We start from the raw sequence: 14,191 nt of genomic DNA on the forward strand, positions 1-14,191 counted from the left end.
CTACTATTACCACTACTACTACCACCATTACCACTACTACTAGTACTATTACTACCACTACTACTACTATTACTATCATTACCACTACTACTACCATTACTACCACCACCACCACCACTACTACTACTACTACTACTACCACTACTACCACCACCACCACCACTACCACCACCATTACCACTATTACTACCACTACTACTACTACTATTACTACCACTACTACTACCACCACCACTACTACTACTACCACTACTACTACTACCACCACTACTACTACTACCACCACTACTACTACTACTACTACTATTATTACCACCACTACTACTACTACTACTACCACCACCATTACCACTACTACTACTATTACTACCACTACTACTACTATTACTACCATTACCACTACTACTACTATTACTACCACTACTACTACCACCACCACTACTACTACCACCACCACCACTACTACTATTACCACTACTACTACTACCACCACCACTACCACTCTTATTACCACTACTACTACTACTACTACTATTACTACCACTACTACTATTATTACCACCACTACTACTACTACTACCACCACCACCACCACCATTACCACTACTACTACTATTACCACTACAATTATTACTATTACTATTATTAACACTACTACCACCACCACCACCACCACCACCACTACTACTATTACCACTACTACCACCACCACTACTACTACTACCACTACTACTACTACCACCACCACTACCACTACTACTATTATTACTACTACTACTACTACTACTACTACTATTACCACTACTACTACCACCATTACCACTACTACTAGTACTATTACTACCACTACTACTACTATTACTATCATTACCACTACTACTACCATTACTACCACCACCACCACCACTACTACTACTACTACTACTACTACCACTACTACCACCACCACCACCACTACCACCACCATTACCACTATTACTACCACTACTACTACTACTATTACTACCACTACTACTACCACCACCACTACTACTACTACCACCACTACTACTACTACCACCACTACTACTACTACTACTACTATTATTACCACCACTACTACTACTACTACTACCACCACCATTACCACTACTACTAGTACTATTACTACCACTACTACTACTACTATTACTATCATTACCACTACTACTACTATTACTACCACTACTACTACCACCACCACTACTACTACTACCACCACTACTACTACCACCACCACCACCACCACTACTACCACCACCACCACTACCACCACCATTACCACTACCACTACTACTACTACTATTACTACCACTACTACCACCACCACTACTACTACTACCACCACCACTACTACTACTATTACCACTACTACTACTACCACCACCACTACTACTACCACCACTACTACTACTACTACCACCACCACTACTACTACTACTACTATTATTACCATTACCACTACTATTACTACCACCACCACCACTACTACTACTATTATTATTACCACCACTACTACTACTATTACTACCACCACTACTACTACCACCACCACTACTACCACCACTACTACTATTACTACTACCACTACTACTATTACCACCACCACCACCACCACTACTACTACCACCACCACCACCACTACTATTACTACTACCACTACTACTATTACCACCACCACCACTACTACTACTACCACCACTATTACCATTACCACTACTACTATTACCACTACTACTACTACTACTATTACTACCACTACTATTACTACCACCACTACTACTACAATTATTACCACTACTACTACCACCACTACTACTATTACTACTACCACTACTACTATTACTACCACCGCCACCACCACTACTACTACTATTACCATTACCACTACTACTACTATTACTACCACTACTATTATTACTACCACCACTACTACTACTACTACCACCACCACCACCACCACCACCACTATTACTACTACTATTACCACCACCACCACTACTACTACCACCACTACCACCACCACCACTACTATTACCACTACTACTACTACTATTACTACCACCACCACTACTACTACTATTACTACCACCACCACTACCACCACCACCACTACTACTATTATTACTACCACCACTACTACTATTACCACCACCACTACTACCACCACCACGACTATTATTATTACTACCACCACTACTACCACCACCACTACTATTATTACCACTACTACCATTACTACTACTACTATTATTACCACTAGTACTACCACCACTACCACTACTACTACTACCACCACTACTATTATTACCACTACTATTACTACCACTACTACTACTACTACTACCACCACTACTACTACTACTACTATTACTACCACCACTACTACTACTACTACTACCATTACTTCTACTACCACCACCATTACTACAACCACTTCTACTACCACCACTACTATTACTACCACCACTATTACTACTATTATTACCACTACTACAACAACTACTACCACCACCACTACTACTATTACTACCACCACCACTACCATTACTACCACCGCCACAACTACCACCACTACTACTATTACTACTACTTCATTAGTGATATTATTAAATGATGGTAAGAGGCTAGAAACAAATATAAAATATCACTGCCCATTACTCCCAAACTCTTTAGGAAATATGAGATGGAATAGTTAATTTTTTTAAGCAAAGAACTACTCGAATGCAAGTGTTTCTCTGAGAGCCAGTTTCTCTGGTGTTATGCTGAAGATAAAGGCACAAAATAATCGTATGGGGCACATCGTAAGTGATCCACAATGAGCCCAGTGTAGAGGCAAACCCTGTTGCACAGCCACTGGACAACTGGCATCCTGTTCACAATGAAAACAAAGCAGTAATGTCAATGTTCTTAGAACATCATGTTAGTCATGATGACAAACACACACTTGTATGGATGGCGTGTCACGTCACACTACTTTTCTACAGCCAGATTTCACAGCCGCAATAGGATTTATGGAACCAAAAACTTTTTTCTAATTTAAAAGACTTCAATAGATATAATAACCTGAACAACTTCGATATACAGAGAACACACTATATTTAAAAAGCAGTATGAGAGAATATACAGCACTGCTGTAAAACAAACTATGATATATTTGAAGAGGACAATCATTCATACTCTAGGTAGAGCACACTCAGACTTGACATTTATGTTTATATAGCTTAAGCAACATATTTACGTTTAAAAACCAGCAGTCTAGATGTTATTTGGACCTGAACATGCTCTACAAAGTTAGTAATAATAACTGAAACCATAATTCATTATTCCCAATGAGTACATTTGATTTAGCAATATGCCAACGCTGACACTTTAATCGGTCTTGTTAAAATACCACATAATCACAGTCACAGCCATAGAACTGATGAGCACTTCTACAGTGAGGAACACGGATGAGAAGCTCTTGCCAAATCAGTATATGACTGAAGATGCCACAAATCCATTTTATACACATTTAACCTGAAAGCTGAAACTTCTTTATAATTATGAATGAGTTATTAGACTAAAAACCATCCATATACACTCACCATCCATTTGCACACCTGCACATTCATGCAATTATCCAATCAGTCAATAACGTGGCAGTAGCATAATGAATCACATCATGCAGGTACAGGATGAGAGCTTCAGTTAACGTTCACAACTAATTCCAGAACTGGAAAAATGTGATCTTATTGACCAACGACCGTGACGTGGTAGTTAGTGCCAGACAGGCTGGTTTGAGTAGCTCAGAAACTCCTGAGATTTTCACACACAACTGTCTCTAAAGTTTACACACAGTGGTGCAGGGGTGGGAGTGGGGGGGGGGCACCTCTGTGGGAGGAAACAATCTGGTGATGAGAGATGTCAGAGGAGAATGGCTAGACTGGTTCGAGCTGACAGGAACACTCAAATAACCACTCATCACAAACGTGAGAAACAGAAAAGCATTTCAGAATGCAAGAAACACACAGAACCTTGAGGTAAATGTGCTTCTAAAGCAGAAGACCACATCAGGTTCCACTCCTGTCTGCCAAGAACAAGAATCTGAGTAATACAGTGAGCACAGGCTTACAGAAACTGGGCAACCTCAAATGTCCTTTTTCAATGAACCTGTACCCACTGAAAGTTAGTTCTTCTTACTGCTCATGTTCTAGCAGCTATTCCCTCACTAGCTTCTGTTTCTCTTTCTCTGAACGTTAATAAGACAAAAGAAATGTGACTTCTCATGTTGCCAAAAATCAGAAAACAAGTGTCTTTCCTGTCCACCAGTCCTCTTTCATGAAAATGTTAAATAAATGTTAAATAAATGCTCAATGCTACTATTTGCATTTCTGGTTAGATGCTAACTGCATTTCGCTGGCTTTGTATTCGTACTCTGCACAATGACAATAAAGTCGGATCTAACCTAATTGCTAATCTAATTTAAACGTTAAATAGACGTCTCCTTACAGAATGTTTCTCCACATAATTGATTATACGTTTTCTTTGTTAAATAAAAGCACATTTTTATTTATCCTAAATTACATTCGTACTCTGCACAATGACAATAAAGTCGGATCTAACCTAATTGCTAATCTAATTTAAACGTTAAATAGACGTCTCCTTACAGAATGTTTCTCCACATAATTGATTATACGTTTTCTTTGTTAAATAAAAGCACATTTTTATTTATCCTAAATTATGTGGAACATCTGCCATACGAGTCACTGTGAAACAGCTGTTACTACAGAAATGATAACGTATCACAACATGCACGTTAATTTAAATCTGAGATCTGCCTTGAAGCGGACACTGTTAATCAACACCTTCTGATTTTGGTATTGAGAATCTGTAAATGACACTTGATATATACTTTTGAACTCACCCTTGGTAAATGCTTATTATTACTACAACGAATTATTTAACATATGAAACTACATTGACAGAGGGTTTAAAAGTTGCACAGGATATAGATTAGAGGTTGACCGATAGTGGATTTTACAGATACTGATAACTATGTTGGGCGGTACCTGCCGATAACCGATTAATCAACCGATAGTTTTTCAAATTGATACTGAATAAAAACATAGCATTCAAAGTAGAGTATTGCTGAACTTTATTACAAAATAAACAGTACTGACTGTGCCATGAAAATGTACTGTACCTTATTAAATATAAACACACACATATATATTAACTAATAATAAGTATTAAAAGTAAATAAAAGATCCAAGCTGAACCAAAAAGTCACACTCCAAATAAAAATAAAGACATCCAAAATTAATCAAAAACCACTTCAAATAACACAACAAAATTAGTCAGTGATCGTTTTTATTTTGACCTCTAGAGGCCGCTCTGGTACTGTATGATGATAGCGAACCCTTCTCAGCCTCAACCAGGAAAAACTATGGTTGTGGATTTTCTGCCAATCACTGATAGTTCCAGCAATCGGTCGATCTCTAATATAGATGTACGGCGAAACGACTTAACTATTTTAAAAAGTAAATAATTTGTAGTTTTATTGCAATCAAGTCAATCCATAATCACTGTCCATGTTTCATGAATATTTAAGTGGAGTGAAACGACCACCAGAGATGAATGTAATGGAACAGAAAAAGAAACGTCTTTGAACACCACACGGTCTTGTCCAGGCGCAGTGAACAGGGAAGAAAAAAAAAAAAGATGTATTACATATCAGATCATATTTCAGTCAGTTTTGTTAATATTAAAACACAGCTACAGAGATGTTAAGAGTGGTCTACCTGAGATAAGGTATATCCATCATAGACAATGACTGTTCAGCTCAGCTGTGAAAGCATAGTGCTGCTGTAGGTGTAGGTTCATCCATCTTCTATACCGCTTATCCTTCCTTAGCCTATCCTTCCTTAGCATCGGGCACAAGGCGGGGTACACCCTGGACAGGGTGCCAATCCATCAGGGCACACTCACACACTATACACACACGCCAATCGCCATGCATGTCTTTGGACTGGGGGAGGAAACCGGAGTACCCGGAGGAAACCCCCGCAGCATGCAACCTCCGCACACACAGGGCCACGGTGGGAATCAAACCCCCGACCCTGGAGATATGAGGCGAACGTGCTAACCACTAAGCCACCAAGTGCTGTAGGTGTAGGTATAAAAGCTGAAACCAGTTGAAACTTAACTGCCACATTCACTTGTAAAAAGGAAGCCCTTCCACTAGCATGCCTGCAGACATAAAAGAAAGTGTTTCCTCTTTGTTCGCAAACCATTAACATACTGGCAGAGACCAGGGTGAGCAAATCACTACATTCAGCAGGACAAGCAGATAATGTGTCCTGGTTACGGGGGCATAAGTATATAGTACTTACTTAAGTACTATTTAGGCAAATATGTACTTTACTCAAGTATTACTGAACTTAAATACTCTTATTAAAGTAAATTTCTTTTTACTCCTTACATTTAATTTTGACCTTCAAATTACTTCAAATACCCAGAGTTTACCACGTACACCTTTTTTGGGAACAACCCTTTATTTAGAGAGCATGATCATGGGTTTTAAGATGAATATGCTCATAACAAACACAAACTTTAAGACATTAAAATTGCCATCTGGCTAACTACCTAAGCTTCCAATGTTTTTGTTTTGTACAGGAAGTAATAAAGCACAAAACACACACACAACCAAATGCTATCCAAGTCTCTTGTGAATAGGAATATAATAACCATAGACTTTCCAGCTATCCAAAACATTGGACAAAACATTTGCCCAAATGTGATGGATAATAAATGATTCATTATTTGCGTAGCTAGCTGTGTCTTCAAATAAAATATCTCCTATTTCCTACTGCTTTCAGTTTGTCTGGACATCAAGTTTACAATTTAAGAGGCGTGTCGGTGCCTCAAGCAGAAGAGAACGAGAAAACAGAAACAGTACAGAGAGCTTTGGTTGAATCGGTCTTTTTATAAACGGGCTTCAACCGCACTATTGCACTGCCAATAGATGATGGGCAGTTGATGGCTTATCTACCCCAGACTGGCACAAATGAAACTGGCCAGACTCGATCTCAAAAGAAAGGAAATGATGCTGCAAAGGTTACACAGCATTAAATCTACAGTCCACATGTTGGATTCTTCTTCACGACAATTTGATCAAAATCATTTGAGGATACTGATCCTTTTCCTTATCACTGTTTAGTTTTAACAAACATCACCGTATTTTCAACTTCCTCTTTTCAACAGTGTGTTGAAGTTGGTGTTCGAATCCCACCTCTGCCCTGTGTGCATTGAGTTTTCATGTTCTCCCCGTGCTTCGGGGGTTTCCTCTGGGTAACCCAGATTCCTCCCCCTGTCCAAACATGTGCATTGTAGGCTGACTGGCATTTCCAAATTATCCTTGGTGTTTGAATGTGTGTGTGACTGTGCCCTGCAATGGGTTGGCACCCTGTCCAGGTAGTCCCCCACCTTGTGCCCGAGTTCCCTGGGATAGGCTCCAGGCTCCCCCGCAACCCTTAGTAGGATAAGCGGTACGGAAAATGGACAGGCGGAAGCATTAATCAGCAGCAGTGCTTATAAATGTAAATTATTAGCCAATAACTGTAAACTGTTCCAAGCACATAGTGCTGGAACCCTATTAAGCTGGGCGATATGACAAAAATATCATATCACGATACCTGAGGACATATCTATGATACACAATGTGCATCACGATATATTTTAGTTAACAAACTGCCCGCAAAACAGTAGTAAAATAAACAGAATCCGTTAAACTGAGTTTGACGATACTTTTCTTTAATGCCTACAAAGACATAGAAGATGATGTCAAATCAACAGCATCTATTTAGTACCATTCAACTTGTATTTTTTACGTTTTTAATAATTACATCACCATACAAACGATATCTCCAAAAAGTGTATCACAATCACTATTATTTATTATATATTTCCCGTGGGTTGGCTGGAAGAACAACTCAGTACTACCCACACATACATACGTATATGGAGGGGAAAAAAAGGATATCTGATCAATCGAAAACATGCGCTGAATAATTTGACTGTCAGCCTTAATCCAGGTGGCTTAATCAGGTATGAAATAATGGAATTAATCCGATTAGATACGGTGCCCTCCATTAATATTGGCACCCTTGGTAAATATGAGCAAAGAAGGCTGTGAAAACTTGTCTGGTTTTTTTAAACTTTTGATCTTTGAGATCTGCTCTCATGAATATCAAACAAAACACAGGTTTAACCAAAAAACATATTTGTTAAATATAGGTGTGCAACAATTATTGGCACACTTTTAGTCAATACTTTGTGCTATCTCCCTTTGCCAAGATAACAGCTCTGAGTCTTCTCCTATAATGCCTGATGAGGTTGGAGAATACATGGTAAGGGATCTGAGACCATTCCTCCATACAGAATCTCTCCAGATCCTTCAAAAATTTTGATGTCCACGCTGATGGACTCTCCTGTTCAGTTCAACCCACAGGTTTTCTTTGGGTTTGAAGTCAGGGGACTGGGACGGCCATGGCAGGACCTTGATTTTGTGGGCAGTAAACCATTTTTGTGTTGATTTTGTTGTATGTTTTGGATCATTGTCCTGCTGGAAGATCCAACCATGGCCCATTTTAAGCTTTATGGCAGAGGCAGTCAGGTTTTCATCTAATATCTGTTGATATTCAATAGAGTCCATGATGCCATGTATCCTAACAAAATGTCCAGGTCCTCTGGCAGAAAAACAACCCAAAATCAATAAAGAGCCATCACCATCTGACCATAGAACCCGATCCCATTTGAAGTTCCAGTAGTGTCTGGCAAACTGAAGACGCTTGAGTTTGTTTTTGAATGAGAGTAGAGGCTTTTTTCTTGAAACCCTTCCAAACAACTTGTGGTGATGTAGGTGACTTTGGATTGTAGTTTTGGAGACTTTCTGACCTCAAGACTAACTAACTTCTGCAATTTTCCAGGTGTGATCCTTGTAGATTTTTTGGCCACTCGAACCATCCTCTTCACAGTGCGTTGAGATGATATACACTGACGTCCATTTCCAGGTTGATTCATAACATTTCCGGTTGACTGGAACTTCTTAATGATTGCCCTGATGGTGGAAATGGGCATTTTCAATGCTTGTGCTATTTTCTTATAGACTTCACGTTTTGTGAAGATCAACAACATTTTGCTGCACATCACAGATCACACATCACATTCCTTGGTCTTACTCACTGTTATGAATGACTAAGGGAATTTCACCTGTGTATTAACTCATATTTTTACCCCTGTGAAACAGGAATTAATGGTTAAACAATTTCCTGTTCCTAATCACCCAGGTGTACTAAAAAAAATTTAAAATATCAATGGAAATTAGGGATGTGACGGAGAGGAAATTTTCCCACCAGTTCATTGACGTGTTACAAAAACGGTAATATCGGTAACACAGATGTCATTGGTGCTTTTCCCTCTTTTCCCCCCTCGCTTTTAAATCATTTATGAACGCCCATGCAGTCGTGCACATTTCACTTTCGAATCAGCGGCAATTCGAGGTGGCAATTGCTTGAATGGTGGGTACCTTATTATTCTTAATGGAAAACACAACAACAAAACAGTCAAATGAAATCTGACTCCTGCTGATCTGTGCTGCGACTCGGACTCGTTCGGCTCATGCTGAATTGAGCAGACACGTTCAGTATTTAATTGTAACGTCAGTCTCTAATTGAACTAAATGATTTTTATTACTATAACAAAGCAAAGCGACAGTGGGGGCGGTGCCGTGGTGGGCAAGTGATGTACACTGCATGACACTGGGAACACAGACTATCACAGCAAGCCTAATGGGAATATACTTCAAATTTATTTTTCCTCATATGAATTCATAGGGGTGCCAATAATTGTTGTACACCTATATTTAACACTTTTTTGTTGATAAACCTGTGTTGTGTGTGCAATTGTTTGAGATCAATGAGAGCAGAGCATTTTTGTTAAATAATCAATTTTTCACAACCTTATTTGCTCATATTTATCAACGGTGCCAATATTAGTGGAAGGCACTGTATATCAGAGTATGGTGTTTCCATGACCAATGGAATAATCTGAGAACTGCTGAAGTCGGATGATAATTAACACGTGTGTAAATGATTCATCTTTATCAAAGACGAAACACTAAATGTAAGTGCAGAGACATTTTTCTAGATCATTTTTCTTACTAACATTGCCTTTCACATTCAAGTCTCACTGATCTAAAAAAAAAAAAAAAAATTTCTGATCGAAGGCTTTTGTCTTTTTCAAAAGTTCAGCATCAATAAACATTTGTTCCAACATGCCTTTAGTGAAACCTAAGCCGCTCAGCAGCAAGTGCACAGGCAGGTCACCTTTCTTCTATTGTTTTCCACACAAACGTTACTATTACATCTCAGGCTGCAATTAAGAATCTCATTTTCTCCCTCACTGATTGTGGGAACCGGCCAACATATCCCCCCTGATGCTCTCGCTAGGGTCCAGTGCTGCCAACTTGGATTTGGAGACTATTTAGAACCCTTGGTGACTTTATATATATAATTCAAAAAAAAAAAGATCCTCACAAGAAATCCAGAGACTTTTTGAGCAGATATTAGCGATTGTCCTGCACTTGATACGACTCCCTAGCTCATATGACAGCTGCTGGTTATATGAGGTGAGAACACAGCTTATGCGAGCCTATGCTCCCAATTATAAATCACCAGTGTTCTAATGACTAATCCTAGATCACCTTTGTTCCCAACAACCAATCAATGATCACGGTTGGTCTCACCCCCACACCTCTTTGTTCTTAGCTTTAAACTATCTTCCTGGCTATAATTACAAATAATAAAAATGTTACTCCATCCGTAACCATTTCCTTTTTGTGTCTATTTCATGACTACTCACAACCAACGCTTCATTTCGTCTGTTTTCTTGATAAAAATTCTAGCATTTTGTAAATACATAAACAGTTTTTTGGTTGAATGACCAAAGATGTGACCTTCTACCTTTAAGAAATTAGTTATTATTTTCTAGTTTGATAAAAACTTTATTCTAAAGTACTATTCGGATTAGATTAGTTTATCAGCGGGACACCTGTTAAAAAAAATAAATAAATAAATAAAAATGAATAATAATGCTGTGGTTTTTTTTTTTTGGTTTTTTTTTTTTTTTTTTTAAAAACACGTCTCCTCGGTGATTAAACACACACACATCTTGACAGCAATAAAATCACCACAGTAGGAGCGAGTTTCTAGTGGGTTGTATTTTCTACAAACTTGGATGTTTGTCATGTGGTCATTTATGGAGATCTCTCATGTTAAATGCTGATAAATTAAAACTGTAACTGATTAGTAGTTTAAATATAAACAATTACATCATTTACAGTGTTCATTCATCAGCATTTAACATTAGATATTTAAGGAACTGGCTGTGATATAACTAGTACTTATTTAGAAAACCTATACGGTAGCTGCCATTATAATGACTCCTGAAAGCGTTAATTCAACACTCTAGGTGTTAAGTAATCACTGGGGATTTTGCTGTGTGGTCAAGGTTTTACCAACCAGACCAAGTATATGGTTTTGTGCCTCTTCGAAAGCATCCATTTTTCATGTTTTTGCTATTTGGGAAGTGTTTAACATTTGTGGGAGAGTCAGTAGCCATGTTTCCATCCAAGTTGCAAATTTAACTTGTGTGGGAAAATTGGAATATCGCGTAAAACATTGGAAATAAAGCACCGTTTCCATCTTACGTGCTCAAGAGAACAAACTCGTCACTTCCGGGGAAATTGGCGCAATCAATACAAATGGAAGTCGTACTGAGGACTTTACTCTGTAAATGTGTTTGCATCATAGTTTATGCGCATGTCTTTTTATCAAATAAAAAATTATCTGCCTCAAATGAGCAAATAAAATCATTTGTATCAATACAATTGGAAGTCATTGCAACTGGCGAAGCCATCGTGGCTCTTTTTTAACAATATAATAAATGACTTGCACTTCACAGTGCGCAGACGAAACGCTGTCACAAACTTCATGTTATCTTCTGATCGAAGGCAGATGCCTGATATTCAGGAACAGAATCGTGTGAGAGCTCTGGGAATCATTTCAATGACAGACTTTGCTTCAGGCATTTCAGGATGACAAAAACAACATTTGAGATGCTGTGCATTGCTGTGCAATGAGATTGGTGCGCTGGTCAGTCCAGTTATGTGACCCACCGCGCCCTAGGTCCCACAGAAAAGCGCACTGAATATCCAATCACATCAGCCAATTATCCAATCACATGATTTGTTGAGGCAAAAATCACATGACTTTATTGGATATGAATCAAGGACTTTACTCGGTAAATGTGTTTCCATCATAATTTAAACGCAAGTCTATTTATCAAATAAAATAAATGATCTGCCTCAATTCAGCAAACAAGTTTTTTTATGTGCATTTTGGAGATTTTATTCGCATCTGGTGTTTCCATCCAGCGTTGTTGTTGGGTTTTTTTTGCGAGATATCCCAATAATTCACATAAATATATGTGGATGGAAACACAGCTACTGATACGAGTGCTACGAAACTAAATACCACAAGTAGCAGCAGTCAAACGCAGTTTTTTTTTTCCCTGACATGAGGCAACATCTGTATATAAAAATAAATAAATAAATAAATAAATAAATTCACAAAGATGCACATCATAGGAGTACCTTAGTTTGGCGAAAAAAAATAGGTAATGTGTAATTTTCTCATAGGAGAACCTCCAACGCGGCCCATCCGGGCGGAAATAAAAATCACACAGGAGTAAAATTAGAAATGACCCGAGCACCCCATGTAAAACTAATTCTGTCCAGTGTTTCAGGCCTTCAGAAAACCGTCCTTCATCATGATCATGACGGATTCATGAATATGCAAATGAGGAAATGACATCATCTGGCGACCCTTTCGAGTATGCATTAGCCCCTGAATACAGTGTGAACAATGCTAAGGTCGCTCCCTCACTGCAATCCCTATTGTAGAAGCGTACATGAAGGACATCTGATGAAAGCATATGGATACACAAATCACCGTAAACAGCCCGGTCTTTACACAGTGCCGCTAACCGTTTCACAATACACTCCCGTGCAGAAAGAAGGGACGCATTTCTGCTGTATAATGACGCTGTTTTATAATGAGGATGAAGCCTACAGTTCACTGAGATCTTCCTTCAGCCGAATGAAGGCATCCTGTGCGCGCGCGTCTATGCCCCAGATTCAGACTGCGGATCTGCAAAGTCAAATCTCAGGCATATATATATATATATATATATATATATATATATATATATATATATATATATGTATGTATATGTGCATATAAAAAAGTCATCCATTTAGGCTTCGTATGCAGTTCTAGATGATGCAATTGAATATACAGACCTGTGTGAAAGCTAGCTCTCTCGCTGCTATTTCTCAGCTCAGGTTCTTCTAGCACGCGCGCAGATTTCTCACTCTTTCCCACAATGCAGTGTGTTATAGAGAGAGAGACTCGGGTGGGCCGTTAGTGCTCAACACCTCTTATCTACATCTTTACATGTACATGCATATCTAAATCACTATTTATTTATTTATTTACTGCTATGAGGATGATAGTGTCCATGGATCAATCGGTCAATCAGCTGCTTAGCCGGTGGACTAGCTTTCAGCTAGCAAGTGCAAAGAATGGGAATAAAAACTGATGATAACGTCGCGCGGTGTTACCTGAACACTTACTTGCTCCAGCTTCTCTGCGGTGTCCTTTTCGTTTTTATTTTTATTTTATTTAACTCGCCACCTTTTGTTAACAGAATTGTGTTGTTTTTATCTTCAGTTGCCAAAATAGCTAGCTATGTAGAGTACTGGAAATGAACCTGTCCTGCATCGCGTAGTCAACACAAGCGTATAGTGAGGGGTTAACCCGTGGACGGACTAGTCCATTCCTCAAATAGGGGGGGTCCTCATTTTTAATGCCCATAGGTCAGTCAGTCATGGCCAGAAATGTACACTAAGGGATTGTTAATCGTTTTTGTTTACCTTATTTGTTCTTTCCCGGTAATAACAGCGTTTCGTGGCTTTTTTTCCGCCGACCTTTTTTTAAAATAACAATATACCATGCACCTACTACCTATCCTATAATTAGGATATGGTGCTTTCCATGAGAAAGCTTTACTG

General features: G+C 38.7%; 1 protein-coding gene across 2 annotated transcripts in view; it reads right to left on the bottom strand.

The window, feature by feature from the left end:
• ttll7 (tubulin tyrosine ligase-like family, member 7) overlaps positions 1 to 13,902 on the bottom strand; it is a 74,048-nt gene extending 60,146 nt beyond the window's left edge. For both annotated transcript variants that reach the window (XM_053634299.1, XM_053634300.1), the window contains exon 1: positions 13,742 to 13,902. The gene's annotated coding sequence lies outside the window, so the exon portion shown is untranslated. The remainder of the gene's footprint in view (positions 1 to 13,741) is intronic.
• Between the last annotated feature and the right edge of the window lie 289 nt (positions 13,903 to 14,191).

The sequence above is a fragment of the Ictalurus furcatus genome, chromosome 10 (assembly GCF_023375685.1).
Source record: "Ictalurus furcatus strain D&B chromosome 10, Billie_1.0, whole genome shotgun sequence".
In the NCBI taxonomy this organism is placed as follows: domain Eukaryota; kingdom Metazoa; phylum Chordata; class Actinopteri; order Siluriformes; family Ictaluridae; genus Ictalurus; species Ictalurus furcatus.